Source organism: Procambarus clarkii, chromosome 88, assembly GCF_040958095.1.
Source record: "Procambarus clarkii isolate CNS0578487 chromosome 88, FALCON_Pclarkii_2.0, whole genome shotgun sequence".
Lineage (NCBI taxonomy): Eukaryota > Metazoa > Arthropoda > Malacostraca > Decapoda > Cambaridae > Procambarus > Procambarus clarkii.
Genome location: NC_091237.1, coordinates 15,236,851 through 15,250,035, shown reverse-complemented (window position 1 = coordinate 15,250,035; position 13,185 = coordinate 15,236,851). Strand labels below are relative to the sequence as shown.

Below are 13,185 nucleotides of genomic sequence, written 5' to 3'. Positions count from 1 at the left end.
AGCTGATGAAACACATCTAACAGCTGATGAAACACACTGACAGCTGATGAAACACACCTGACAGCTGATGAATCACACCTGACAGCTGATGAAGCACACCTGACAGTTGATGAAACACACCTGACAGCTAATGAAACACACCTGACAGCTTATGAAGCACACCTGACAGCTGATGAATCAGTTGATGAAACACATCAATGTTATCCCATCTGGGGGTTGACATCACGCCAGACCTGTCCCCTTAAGCCCACATCAAAAGGATAACATCAGCGGCGTATGTGAGTCTGGCAAACATAAGAACTGCTTTCAGAAACTTGTGTAAGGAATAATTCAAAACCTTGTATACCACATATGTCAGACCAATACTGGAGTATGCAGCTCCAGCGGAGTACATATCTAAACACAAAACGAAATGAGAAAAGGTTCAGAGATATGCCAGCAGGCTAGATTGATTGATTGATTGGCAGTTGAGAAACTCCCAGCTTGTGAAATAGACCTAAAGTCATTAGGCATAGCATAGGCCTATACAATCAGCAATATTTCTAATAGAACTATTTTTTACATAAATATCATTTTTGGTGCTCATATAATCTGAGTTACACAATTATAGATTACAAATTAATAATTAATCATTTAAAATATGTTTCTGTCAGATATATGCTTCACAATTAAAATTTTAAGCTCTATATGTTACATGTGATTCATCACTAAACAAATTACTACAAGTTCGCATTGACAACAATTACATAGGAAAAATGTTCATTTATTTATGAATAAAAAACAATGATTCACACTAGCAGTGGAAGCAGTAAATGTATTAGAAATAGTAGTAGAAACAGTAGTAGAAATAGTAGTAGTAACTTAGTCCAAGTGATTGTTTAAAGCCCAACACGAACCTTTATATGGAATAGGGGGAGGGAGGGAGAGGGGGGGGGAGGATGTAGCAAATTGTGAACAGAATTTGTTGAATAGTGAACATATCTTGACCAGACCCGCCCAGTACGGTTGAATATTCTGACGATCTCATCAAACCACAAGATGAGTGCCAGGAATAGGGTGCCAGGAATAGGGTGCCAGGAATAGGGTGCCAGGAATAGGGTGCCAGGAATAGGGTGCCAGGAATAGGGTGCCAGGAATAGGGTGCCAGGAATAGGGTGCCAGGAATAGGGTGCAACACTGACCGGGACTGCAAGAGACTTGGTTAGAATCAACATAGATATATTTGTCCAACACAATTATCTCTATAAATCCTATAAGATATAAAATATCTCCTCTATACCCATACTTACTTTGCCTACTGACTTTACATAATAAACTAGAAAGATAAATTAAGCATTACTCTCATTTTCAAATGCCTTCCCTGGCTACAGGGAGGCTAATAACTAAATACAATAATAATTAGCAATTCCCCTGCTTGTCTATTTAAATTATCCCCCCCCACCAAAAAAATCCTCCCTTATTTTAAATTCAAAATTCTACACAAATTTTACAAATTGCCAAGGCCGCAAGGCTGCAAGGCAGGTCGGTACGATAGCCTAATATTGCTCCTAAAAGGTAATTAATTTTCAACACGAGTAATAATGAAATTAATATAACAAAAATCTCAGGTAAGAATGTGAAGATATTCAGTAAGGTGAAAGGAAATATAACAACATGTTTACGTTACGTGAGTGATTGTTTAAAACTCCTCATACTCACTAAGAAGCCATGAGAAGCAAGGCAAGAAATTACAGTAAATCACACAGTAACCACAATAACGCAATAACCCCACGAGAGAATTTTCTACACTGGTTCTAAATCATGTTTTCCTCCCCCACAGCCCAAAGACCTTGAGGCTTCCACTAAGTTGTTCACTCCTTAAGATAGGCTACTGTTTGAAAAATCACATTCCGAATATTTTTGGGACGAAGGCCTACTCATTGATATCGTAAGCTTGATATCTTATTGCCTGTTTAAGCTGTTGGCTGAGAGCTTTATAAGAAAGCTTTGACCTCAAGCTTTCCCCGTTCCCAATTTTAAGGGGGGCGTAAGTAGGAAAATAAAAAGAAAATTGAATTAGAAGCCGTTCAATTAACTTGTTTACTAACTCCGTTTAACTTGTTCAATTTCAATCAAACTTTATTGACTAGTTGTATATGAAAAGGGCTTCAACTGGTCCAAGTTTCAGCATCACAGCCTAAATAGAAAGGGGATGGGGTGAGAGGAATTATCAGGGGGGAAAGCGTCAAGCCATTACGACTATATAACACTTAGAAGGGATCAGGATACGGATTTGGGATGGGACGGAGGGAAAGGAATGGTGCCCAACCACTTATGGACGGTCGGGGATTGAACACCGACCTGCATGAAGCGAGACCGTCGCTCTTCCGTCGAAAAATAGACAGGGAGAAACAAATTAAAAACTAATTTTACAAAGAATAGTCATAATGTTCACAAATTAATATCAAACAAGTGTCAACTGAATTCATTTCTATGACACTCAGCTAACACAATCGCATCTAATAAAGGATTAAACCTCTTGGTTTTATTCATATATAAAATTTTATTTTCCTTATTTTAGTTTTTCTCCATTTTTTTTTATCAGGCGATTTGCATAGAACTTATACACCTTAAGTAAGTAATTACAACAGGTAATTATAGTAAGTACTTATAGTAAGTAATAGTAAGTAAGTTCAAGTATGTAATTTACAACATCATATTGGTTCAAGTAAGTCATTTACAACATCTATTGGTTCAAGTAATTTACAACATCATATTGGTTCAAATAAGTAATTTACAACATCATATTGGTTCAAATAAGTAATTTACAACATCATATTGGTTCAAATAAGTAATTTACAACATCATATTGGTTCAAATAAGTAATTTACAACATCATATTGGTTCAAAAAAGTCATTTACAACATCATATTGGTTCAAGTAATTTACAACACCATATTGGTTCAAGTAAGTAATTTACAACATCATATTGGTTCAAGTAAGTAATTTACAACATCATATTGGTTCAAGTAAGTAATTTACAACATCATATTGGTTCAAGTAATTTACATCATATTGGTTCAAGTAAGTTATTTACAACTAAAATTTGCATGTCATCTATTTATTTATCAATTTTTATGAAAGTTTCACGTAATATGTAGAGTTTCTGCCTCTACAAAAAGTTATATTTGTTTAATAATTTAATTTATTTATGCTATAAACATTTATATATATCATTTTGTTGTATATTTTTAAGGGTGATGTAAATATTTTTATTAATAAAATTAAACATATTTTGGATAAAATTAAGAGAACAACTTCTTTATTAAATGATATTGTGATAGCTGATTGTCATAGAAATTATTTCACTTGACACTTGTGTATGATGTAAAAAAAAAATTAAATTAAAATTCTTTGAAAAATTCAATTATTTTTTTTGGCCATTTTTATTTAGGCTACGATGCTGAAACTCAGTCCAGGTGGAGCCTATTTTATATACAATTAATAAATAAAGTTTAATCGAAATTGATTTTTTTTTTAATTTCCCTAGTTATGTTTCCCTTCAAGAGGTAGCTTGACCGTTATCCTATGGGTAGGTTATCTTGAGGTTATCTTATCTATAACCAAAGTCTTGGGTAGACAAAGACTGATCTTTAATTGCACCCCCCCCCCTTTCTTGAGGGGGTTTAATGGTCTTTTTCTTTTTTTTTTGGGGGGGGGGGTGTAGCATTAACTGCTCCAGCCTTGTTTGTACCCACACGATGAACAGGTGAACACTGTTCATTGATTATATGGTGGGATTATATTGTGGAATTATACTATATTGTGGGATTATATTGATTATATTGTGGGATTATATTGATTATATTGTGGGATTATATTATAATGTGGGATTATATTGTGGGATTATATTATAATGTGGGATTATATTGTGGGATTATATTATAATGTGGGATTATATTGTGGGATTATATTGTTGGATTATATTGTGGGATTATATTATATTGTGGGATTATATTGATTATATTGTGGGATTATATTGATTATATTGTGGGATTATATTGATTATATTGTGGGATTATATTGATTATATTGTGGGATTATATTGATTATATTGTGGGATTATATTGATTATATTGTGGGATTATATTATAATGTGGGATTATATTGTGGGATTATATTATAATGTGGGATTATATTGTGGGATTATATTGTGGGATTATATTGTTGGATTATATTGTGGGATTATATTATATTGTGGGATTATATTGATTATATTGTGGGATTATATTGATTATATTGTGGGATTATATTATATTGTGGGATTATATTAATTATATTGTGATAAAAAAAGGGAATTTATCAGGGGAAAGCGCCAAGCCATTACGCCTATATAGCACTGGGAAGGGATCAGAATAAGGATTAGGGATGGGACGGGGAGGAAAAAGGAATGGTTACCCAACCACTTGTGTGTACGGTCGGTCGGGGAATTGAACGCCGACCTGCATGAAGCGAGACCGTCTCTCTCTACCGTCCAGCCCAAGCGGTTGGGCTTACATATATTGATTATGAAGATGAGTGTTTGAGAGTGTTTGAAAGTGTTTGAGAGTGTTTGAGAGTCGTTTGAGAGTAGTTTGAGAGTGTTTGAGAGTGTTTGAGAGTGTTTGAGAGTGATTGAGAGTGTTTGAGAGTGTTTTAGAGTGTTTGAGTGTGTTTGAGTGTTTGAGAGTCGTTTGAGAGTGTTTGAGAGTGTTTGAGAGCCGTTTGAGTGTTTGAGAGTGTTTGAGAGACGTTTGAGAGTGTTTGACAGTCGTTTGAGAGTGTTTGAGAGTCATTTGAGAGTCGTTTGAGAGTCGTTTGAAAGTGTTTGAGAGTGTTTGAGAGTCGTTTGAAAGTGTTTGAGAGTGTTTGAGAGTGTTTGAGAGTAGTTTGGGAGTGTTTGAGAGTGTTTGAGTGTTTGAGAGTGTTTGAGAGTCCTTTGAAAGTGTTTGAGAGTGTTTGAGAGTCGTTTGAGTGTTTGAGAATGTTTGAGAGTCGTTTGAGAGTGTTTGAGAGTCATTTGAGAATGTTTGAGAGTGTTTGAGAACCGTTTGAGAGTTTTTGAGAGTGTTTGAGAGTGTTTGAGAGTAGTTTGAAAGTTTGAGAGTGTTTGAGAGTCGTTTGAGAGTGTTTGAGAGTGTTTGAGAGTCGTTTGAAAGTGTTTGAGAGTGTTTGAGAGTGTTTGAGAGTGTTTGAGAGTCGTTTGAGAGTGTTTGAGAGTCGTTTGAGTGTGTTTGAGTGTGTTTGAGTGTGTTTGAGAGTGATTGAGAGTTGTTTGAGTGTTTGAGAGTGTTTGAAAGTCGTTTGAGAGTGTTCGAGAGTGTTTGAGAGTCGTTTGAGAGTCGTTTGAGTGTTTGAGAGTATTTGAGAGTGTTTGAGAGTCGTTTGAGAGTGTTTGAGAGTGTTTGAGAGTAGTTTGAGAGTGTTTGAGTGTTTGAGAGTCATTTGAGTGTTTGAGAGTGCATGACAGTGCTTGAGAGTGCTTGAGAGTGATTGAGAGTGTTTAAGAGTCGTTTGAAAGTGTGTGAGAGTGTTTGAGAGTGTGTGAGAGTCCCTTTTATCAAGGCCGCAGGAGTCCGGCTCGGCAGCCGTCTAACACAGAGTCTTTGCAACACGTCAAGAGTCTATCGTGGGACTCAACTATGGCTATCGTAAACCGCTATCGTTATTGCTATAGTCCACGCAGAAATGTCGTTACCTTTGACCTTCCCACCGTATGCAAATTACCCCCAGCAAGTTGTTGTTGTTGTTCAAGATTCGCTACTTGGAACAAAAAGTTCCAAGCAGCACGGGCTATGGTGATCCCGTAGTCCCCGAGCAAGATTTTGAGTATTTCAGGGGCTTTGGGTATCTTCGACGGGGTTAAATACACCCTGATTCACCATGCTCTTCGTAGCGTAAAACATAACTTATTGTTCCAGCTATCGTAATTCAGAAATTGTCGTTCTAGCTATCGTAACCTTTGCCATTCAGCTATCGCAACCCTTGCCATTCAGCTATCGTAACCCTTGCCATTCCAGCTATCGCAACCCTTGCCATTCCAGCTATCGCAACCCTTGCCATTCCAGCTATCGCAACCTTTGCCATTCCAGCTATCGCAAACCCTTGCCATTCCAGCTATCGCAAACCCTTGCCATTCCAGCTATCGCAACCTTTGCCATTTCAGCTATCGCAAACCCTTGCCATTCCAGCTATCGTAATCCTCACCATTCCAGCTATCGCAACCCTTGCCATTCCAGCTATCGCAACCCTTGCCAATCCAGCTATCGCAACCTTTGCCATTCCAGCTATCGCAAACCCTTGCCATTCCAGCTATCGTAATCCTCACCATTCCAGCTATCGCAACCCTTGCCATTCAGCTATCGCAATCCTCACCATTCCAGCTATCGTATCTCAAACAACTCTCCCTCCCCCCCTCCCCAGGTAAAAGAGAGGTTTCACGCCACGTAAATCAAGATTTAAACTCGTACTAAGACTGAAAACGAAACAGGTACATCCCGGTACCTGGCTGCACCAACCTAGGTACAGTGAGGGTACGTCGGTAACTGGAATTTGGGTTGAAGTTGGGTGTGAGGAAACGACAGGCGCGTGAAGTCGACTGGAACAACCTGTCAAGCATTGATGTCGACCTGTCAAGCATTGATGTCGACCTGTCAAGCATTGATGTCGACCTGTCAAGCACTGATGTCAGCCTGTCAAGCATTGATGTCAGCCTGTCAAGCATTGATGTCGACCTGTCAAGCATTGATGTCAGCCTGTCAAGCATTGATGTCAGCCTGTCAAGCATTGATGTCAGCCTGTCAAGCACTGATGTCGACCTGTCAAGCATTGATGTCAGCTTGTAAAAACATTGATGGCAACCCTTGTCAGGCATTGATGTCAGCCTGTCAAGCACTGATGTCAGCCTGTCAAGCATTGATGTCAACCCCTGTCAGGCATTGATGTCAAACTGCAAAAGCATTGATATCAGCCAGTAAAAGCATTGATGTCAGCCTGTCAGGCATTGATGTCAACCCGTCAGGCATTGATGTCGACCTGTCAGGCATTGATGTCAAGCCCTGTCAGGCATTGATGTCGACCTGTCAGGCATTGATGTCAAGCCCTGTTAGACACTGATGTCAACCTGTCAAGCATTGATGTCAACCTGTCAAGCATTGATGTCCCCAGAAACGCTTGCTGTTTACCTTTTGAAACAAACTAGGCAACAAGCGTTTAAACTGTCGTAGTGGTTGGGCCGCAAAGGCTGGCCCGCTTCCAATGGCCAAGGCGAAACCTACTGATATATATATATATATATATATATATATATATATATATATATATATATATATATATATATATATATATATATATATATATATATATTAACTATAATGTAATTAACTGTAATATAATTCGCTTTGAAATTTACCAATGGTTTAATTTTTCCCGTCTTCTTCAAACGCGGATAATGTGGCGAAACCGGTTAATCATCCGTAAGCCTCGTTACCAAGAGCAACAATAGTGACCATTACCATCAATCAACTACCATCAATCAACTACCATCAATCAACTACCATCAATCAACTTCCATCAATCAACCTAATTCAATGAGCAGCGCCTAAAAATGGCTTCAATATAGACTAAAAAAATCACCAGGCAACAGATTCAAGAAACAAATAAATCTTTTAAACTGATCTGCAGATTAAAAAAACAAACAAATTGATCTAAAACACTTGATAAGATTAATCAGCTATAAGGTAATTAATCCCATCGTTAATAAAAGATTATAATGTAGGTCTTACCTAAGTGGTTTAGCGTTGATTTAAGGTGAAGGGTCATCAATCAATGAAGACTCGGCACAGTGTCATCACAGGATTCATATTATAACATTCCATGTTCTTGCTGGCATCAAAGTTTCGATTCTTTTCGATTCTTGACGTGGCGTCAAGTATATTTTGATTCAGTAATTCTTATTTGCACTGTATGGAGGCTCAAGAGTGAAGGTACATCATCCCCTAAGAGCTATATCAAGGCTCCACTATCGACGGGTTCTTTATTTTTTTTGGCGTAAACATTCTTAAGAACAATCACTAGAACTTTGAAGACCGTAAGGTTAATGAAGAATTACTTCTTGATTTCTTAACATTGCCAGACTTGAAATGTCTTTAAATAACTGTTTTAGCTCGTAGTCAATTTGTACAATCTAACAAGTCTTTGAGAAATTCGATTTATAAACACCTTAGAAAACTTTTGCTTCACCAGAGAGGATTTCGGGACGCGGGCGGGAGGAGGTGTGGAGAGAAGCGACGATGTTCTCCCCTCAGCGTCATCGGTCCAACTGACGAGCGCTGGGCCATCCCAACGTCAGCCAGCCGCGTCGCGGTGCCGGGACGCGCCGGAAACATGTCTTACTTGCGCGCATCGGGGCGACTTTAAGAATATCAAAGTTCGCTCCATGTTGTAGAGTCCATTAATCTTTAAATATCTCCGTAATCTGGAACATTTTTTTTCAAAGCTTCGTGTGGCTTTACAGACATTTAATCGCCACCGTTACACACCAAATGCAATACAATATTTGCTTTTGGATTTCGTCTGAAATTAAATTTTATGTTGAGAGAGAAAGAATGAATTATGTAATCTTTGGGATCATTCAGCTGAGGTGGGGCGCCTGTTTCCCGGTGCTTGTGGAGACTACTGCTAGTTTGCTAGTTAACATAAACTAGACCTAACTATTCAATACATTTGAGAGATATTATAATATTAACATATATTTGAAAAAATACAAATTACTAACCTGAGAACGGGTTTAGCGACCAGAACGATCTCAGAAATACCTAACTGATCCTCAACTGAGATTTTAAACCAATCCTGAAGCTCCACCCGTTCACCCATGCCATTTAAGATGCAACCAACAATATCTAAATACCATTTAATTCACTCTACAGGAGACTTCTCACTAGAAAACCAACGATATTGTGGAGTGCAGTGTATCTAATACAGACGGAAGGGTGGATTGCTATCTGATATCGCAGTGGATTCTCTGGTAGAGTGAAGGTATGTGGATGGATCCAGTTAGTAGCTAAGGGCTTTCACTACCAGCCTCCCAGAGGGATATGTGGTCTGTGTTTTTCGAAAAATAGAACGATGGTGTGTGGGGAGATGTTGCATTGTTTGCAACTCTTTCGTGCGTAAGACGATACTTGTGCCGATAACAGCAGAGACAGAGAGAGAGAGAGAGAGAGAGAGAGAGAGAGAGAGAGAGAGAGAGAGAGAGAGAGAGAGAGAGAGAGAGAGAGAGAGAGAGAGAGAGAGAGAGAGAGAGAGAGAGAGAGAGAGAGAGAGAGAGAGAGAGAGAGAGAGACAGACAGAGAGAGACAGAGAGAGACAGAGAGAGACAGAGAAAGACAGAGAAAGACAGAGAAAGACAGAGAGAGAGAGAGAGAGAGAGAGAGAGAGAGAGAGAGAGAGAGAGAGAGAGAGAGAGAGAGAGAGAGAGAGAGAGAGAGAGAGAGAGAGAGACAGAGAAAGACAGAGAGAGAGAGAGAGAGAGAGAGAGAGAGAGAGAGAGAGAGAGAGAGAGAGAGAGAGAGAGAGAGAGAGAGATAGAGAGAGAGAGAGAGAGAGAGAGAGACAGAGACAGAGACAGAGACAGAGACAGAGACAGAGAGACAGAGCGAGAGAAGCAGAGGGATGAGCAACTAATATCTCTGATTTACTAGCTGCTGCTGCTTGCAAAGGTCAATAAACAGACTCATATATCAATAGTTCTTTGTTCTTTCTCTCTATCTCCTGTTCCCCCCAGTTCGTTTTTTTTATCTTTTCTTTCCCGCCTCACCTTTATCCATCTCCTCTCGCTTTCCCTCAGTTTTTAACCACTATCCACTTTGTTTTCTACATCTCAGACAGGAGAAGCAGAAACACAGGAATTGTGAAAGATGCTATACCTAGATCCTTACCACATAAGATAGTCTATTTCACTGATTCAGTTACTCATTGACTCAGTTACTCACTGACTCAGTTACTCACTGACCAAGTTATTCACTGACCAAGTTACTCACTGACCAAGTTACTCACTGATCCAGTTACTCACTGACTCAGTTACTCACTGACCAAGTTACTGACCAAGTTACTCACTGACCAAGTTACTCACTGACCAAGTTACTCACTGATCCAGTTACTCACTGACTCAGTTACTCACTGACCAAGTTACTCACTGATCCAGTTACTCACTGACCAAGTTACTCACTGATCCAGTTACTCACTGACTCAGTTACTCACTGACCAAGTTACTCACTGACCAAGTTACTCACTGATCAAGTTACTCACTGACCAAGTTACTCACTGACCAAGTTACTCACTGACCCAGTGACAGTATATTATTTATCTCTCAGTAATGATGGAGATATCGCGTCTCTCACCAGCCGAGCTTCTCCAACTGTCACACAGTCACAAAACCGACGTACTAAATTGCACTAACCTAACCGAGAACACACATGCACAGAAAACGGGGTACAGGCCGTCAATGTTTCGAGTCGCTGTTTTGTAGTACATCATTTTTTGGCTGTTGGGGATTTATACGACAAAATGAGGACGTACAATTCGAGGGAACAAGTTAGTTCTTCAAGTTATGACTTTATTTTGTATTCTAGTTTGGTAGACCGTCGCTCTACCGTCTTAGGCTGGACGGTAGAGGGACGGTAGAGCGTCATGCAGATCGGCGTTCAATCCCCGACCGTCCATAAGTGGTTGGGCACCATTCCTTTCCCCCCGTCCCATCCCAAATCCTTATCCTGACCCCTTCCCAGTGTTATATAGTCGTAATGGCTTGGGGCTCTCCCCAGATAGTTCCCTTCCTTTCCTATTAGCAAGATCATTAATTACAACTTACACTTGGGTCTCAAACAATATGTAAGTCATCTGGTACCCGCCAAACACACACCGAAACTACGACGTTGGTACAACGTTCGAACAAGTTTTAACACCTCCTAACCAGTTATAACAACCAATATAGCAAGTTGTAACAACGTTCTAATACGTCATAAACACGTTAAGCCAAGATGTAACAACTTTATTACATGTTGTAACAAGCGGAAAATAGAGACAGTTTCGGTTTGTGTTTCCAGGGTAATGATAGCTTCGTCAGCTTGTACAAATTAATTATTATTTCCGAATCAATGTACCGAAAAGTGTGATATTAACCTAGAACTTCCGGTTACAATTCTTTTAACCATGTCGTAGCTCAGTCGATTAAGGTAGCGTCTGGGATCCTCTTGGACGTAGGTTCGAACCCTCGTCACAGCTCTCGTGGATTTGTTCATGTGATATTAACCTTTCCAGCTTGAGGTGTACTCAGCTCAAAAGGGATTAAAATAATTTTCTTTGTTAGCCAGACCGGCGGCTGAGCGGACAGCACGCTGGACTTGTGATCCTGTGCTCCCGGGGTCGATCCCAGGCGCCGGCGAGAAACAATGGGCAGAGTTTATTTCACCCTATGCCCCTGTTACCTAGCAGTAAAATAGGTACCTGGGTGTTAGTCAGCTGTCACGGGCTGCTTCCTGGGGGTGGAGGCCTGGTCGAGGACCGGGCCGCGGGGACACTAAAGCCCCGAAATCATCTCAAGATAACCTCAAGATAAGATAACCCGTTTGAAAAGGTCGGAAGGCAGTTACTCAGGTATGCAATAAACCAAAGTCAACAGCCGTCTCGAAGATTAGGCACTCGCTGCCTTGAGTGGTTGGCAGGTTAATGCCTGTCACACGAGGACGCTGCACCTGTCTGATCAAATATGCAGCAAAGTAGTTTAAGTGCCTCGCCCTGAAGGAAGAAAACCATACAAGTTTAGGAGCAAGAACCTAAGTTTACAATTTGGTTTGACATCAACCTAACGCGTGTAAACTGAAGATCTCCCAATCATACAGGCTCCCAGCCTCCACACACTTCTCCCAGCTCCGGAGAGGGAGAAGAAGAAGGAATGGAAGAGGAGAAGGAGGGAGAGAAGAAGAGAAGAAGGGAGAAAAGATGGAACGTGGGAGATGGTACTCCCTAATGTGCTGGTGGAGGGTTCCCCACTCCCCTCTGGGATTATTACCCACACACACATCTTCCCGTCACTTATGGAGGTGAAAGAACAGAAACAAGTCTAAAGTCTAAGAACAGGACTAATTTGTGTAAGTTTGGCGTGGGTGTGAGAATCAAGAACCCCCCCCCTCCCACCTCTCCCCCTCTATCCCCAGGATACCAGCTGGGATGTAAGGACAGGATACCATCTGGGATAGGAACACGGAACAAAGAAGCACCTATCTTTCATAAGAACCCTTTAATTCCAACGTGAATAATTTGTCTAGTATTTTCACGCAACTATTTCACTTCAGGGAAGAATTTTAGTGTTGAAGTTACGATTAATGTTGAGGGCTATCCAGACGATGATGTATATATATATATATATATATATATATATATATATATATATATATATATATATATATATATATATATATATATATGTATATATATATAATGATGTATATTCGTTGATGTATATGCATCCTATCCTCCTTATCCCTCCCTCCTCAGAGCCAGATATACATCTGGCTCTCACCAGAGAAGGTCGTATTGACACGTACAAAGATAGCAGAGTCTTCCTTGATATCCTGTGACAGGCAGACTTCGCGTAGGTCTCCTGGTCGTCACTATCCGTCTTGGTCAATCTCCAGACAGCCGGAGGGAGAGACAGAGGGTGGGATAGAGCGTGGGACAGGGTCGGATAAGTGGAACAGGCTGTGACAGGACGGGATAAGATGGAAAAGGTCGTAATAGAGGTGTAAAGGATAACTGGTGGGATGGTTTGGGAGTAATTAGCATCAGGGAAACTAAGACGAAATGTTGAACGTGGGAGATGATTTAGGATGAGCCCTGATGAACGTGGGAGATGATTTAGGATGAGCCCTGATGAACGTGGGAGATGATTTAGGATGAGCCCTGATGAACGTCTGAATCAATCATTTAACTGTGTATAATTGTGTATAACTAAGTTATTCACATACCCCTATTCACTTGCTATGTATGAAATACATGTCTCCATGAATGAGGAATGATTGGTATGATTATGTATTACTGTGGGGACATAAACAGGCTCATTTATATACGTGTGACAGTCTCAGACAGACAGACAGATATGCTTGAGTT

The 13,185-nt window shown here is 40.0% G+C and overlaps 1 protein-coding gene across 1 annotated transcript in view; it reads right to left on the bottom strand.

The window, feature by feature from the left end:
• LOC123745865 (uncharacterized) overlaps positions 1–8,325 on the bottom strand; it is a 115,828-nt gene extending 107,503 nt beyond the window's left edge. The window contains exon 1 of the mRNA XM_045726952.2: positions 7,803–8,325. The gene's annotated coding sequence lies outside the window, so the exon portion shown is untranslated. The remainder of the gene's footprint in view (positions 1–7,802) is intronic.
• Positions 8,326–13,185: the final 4,860 nt, after the last annotated feature.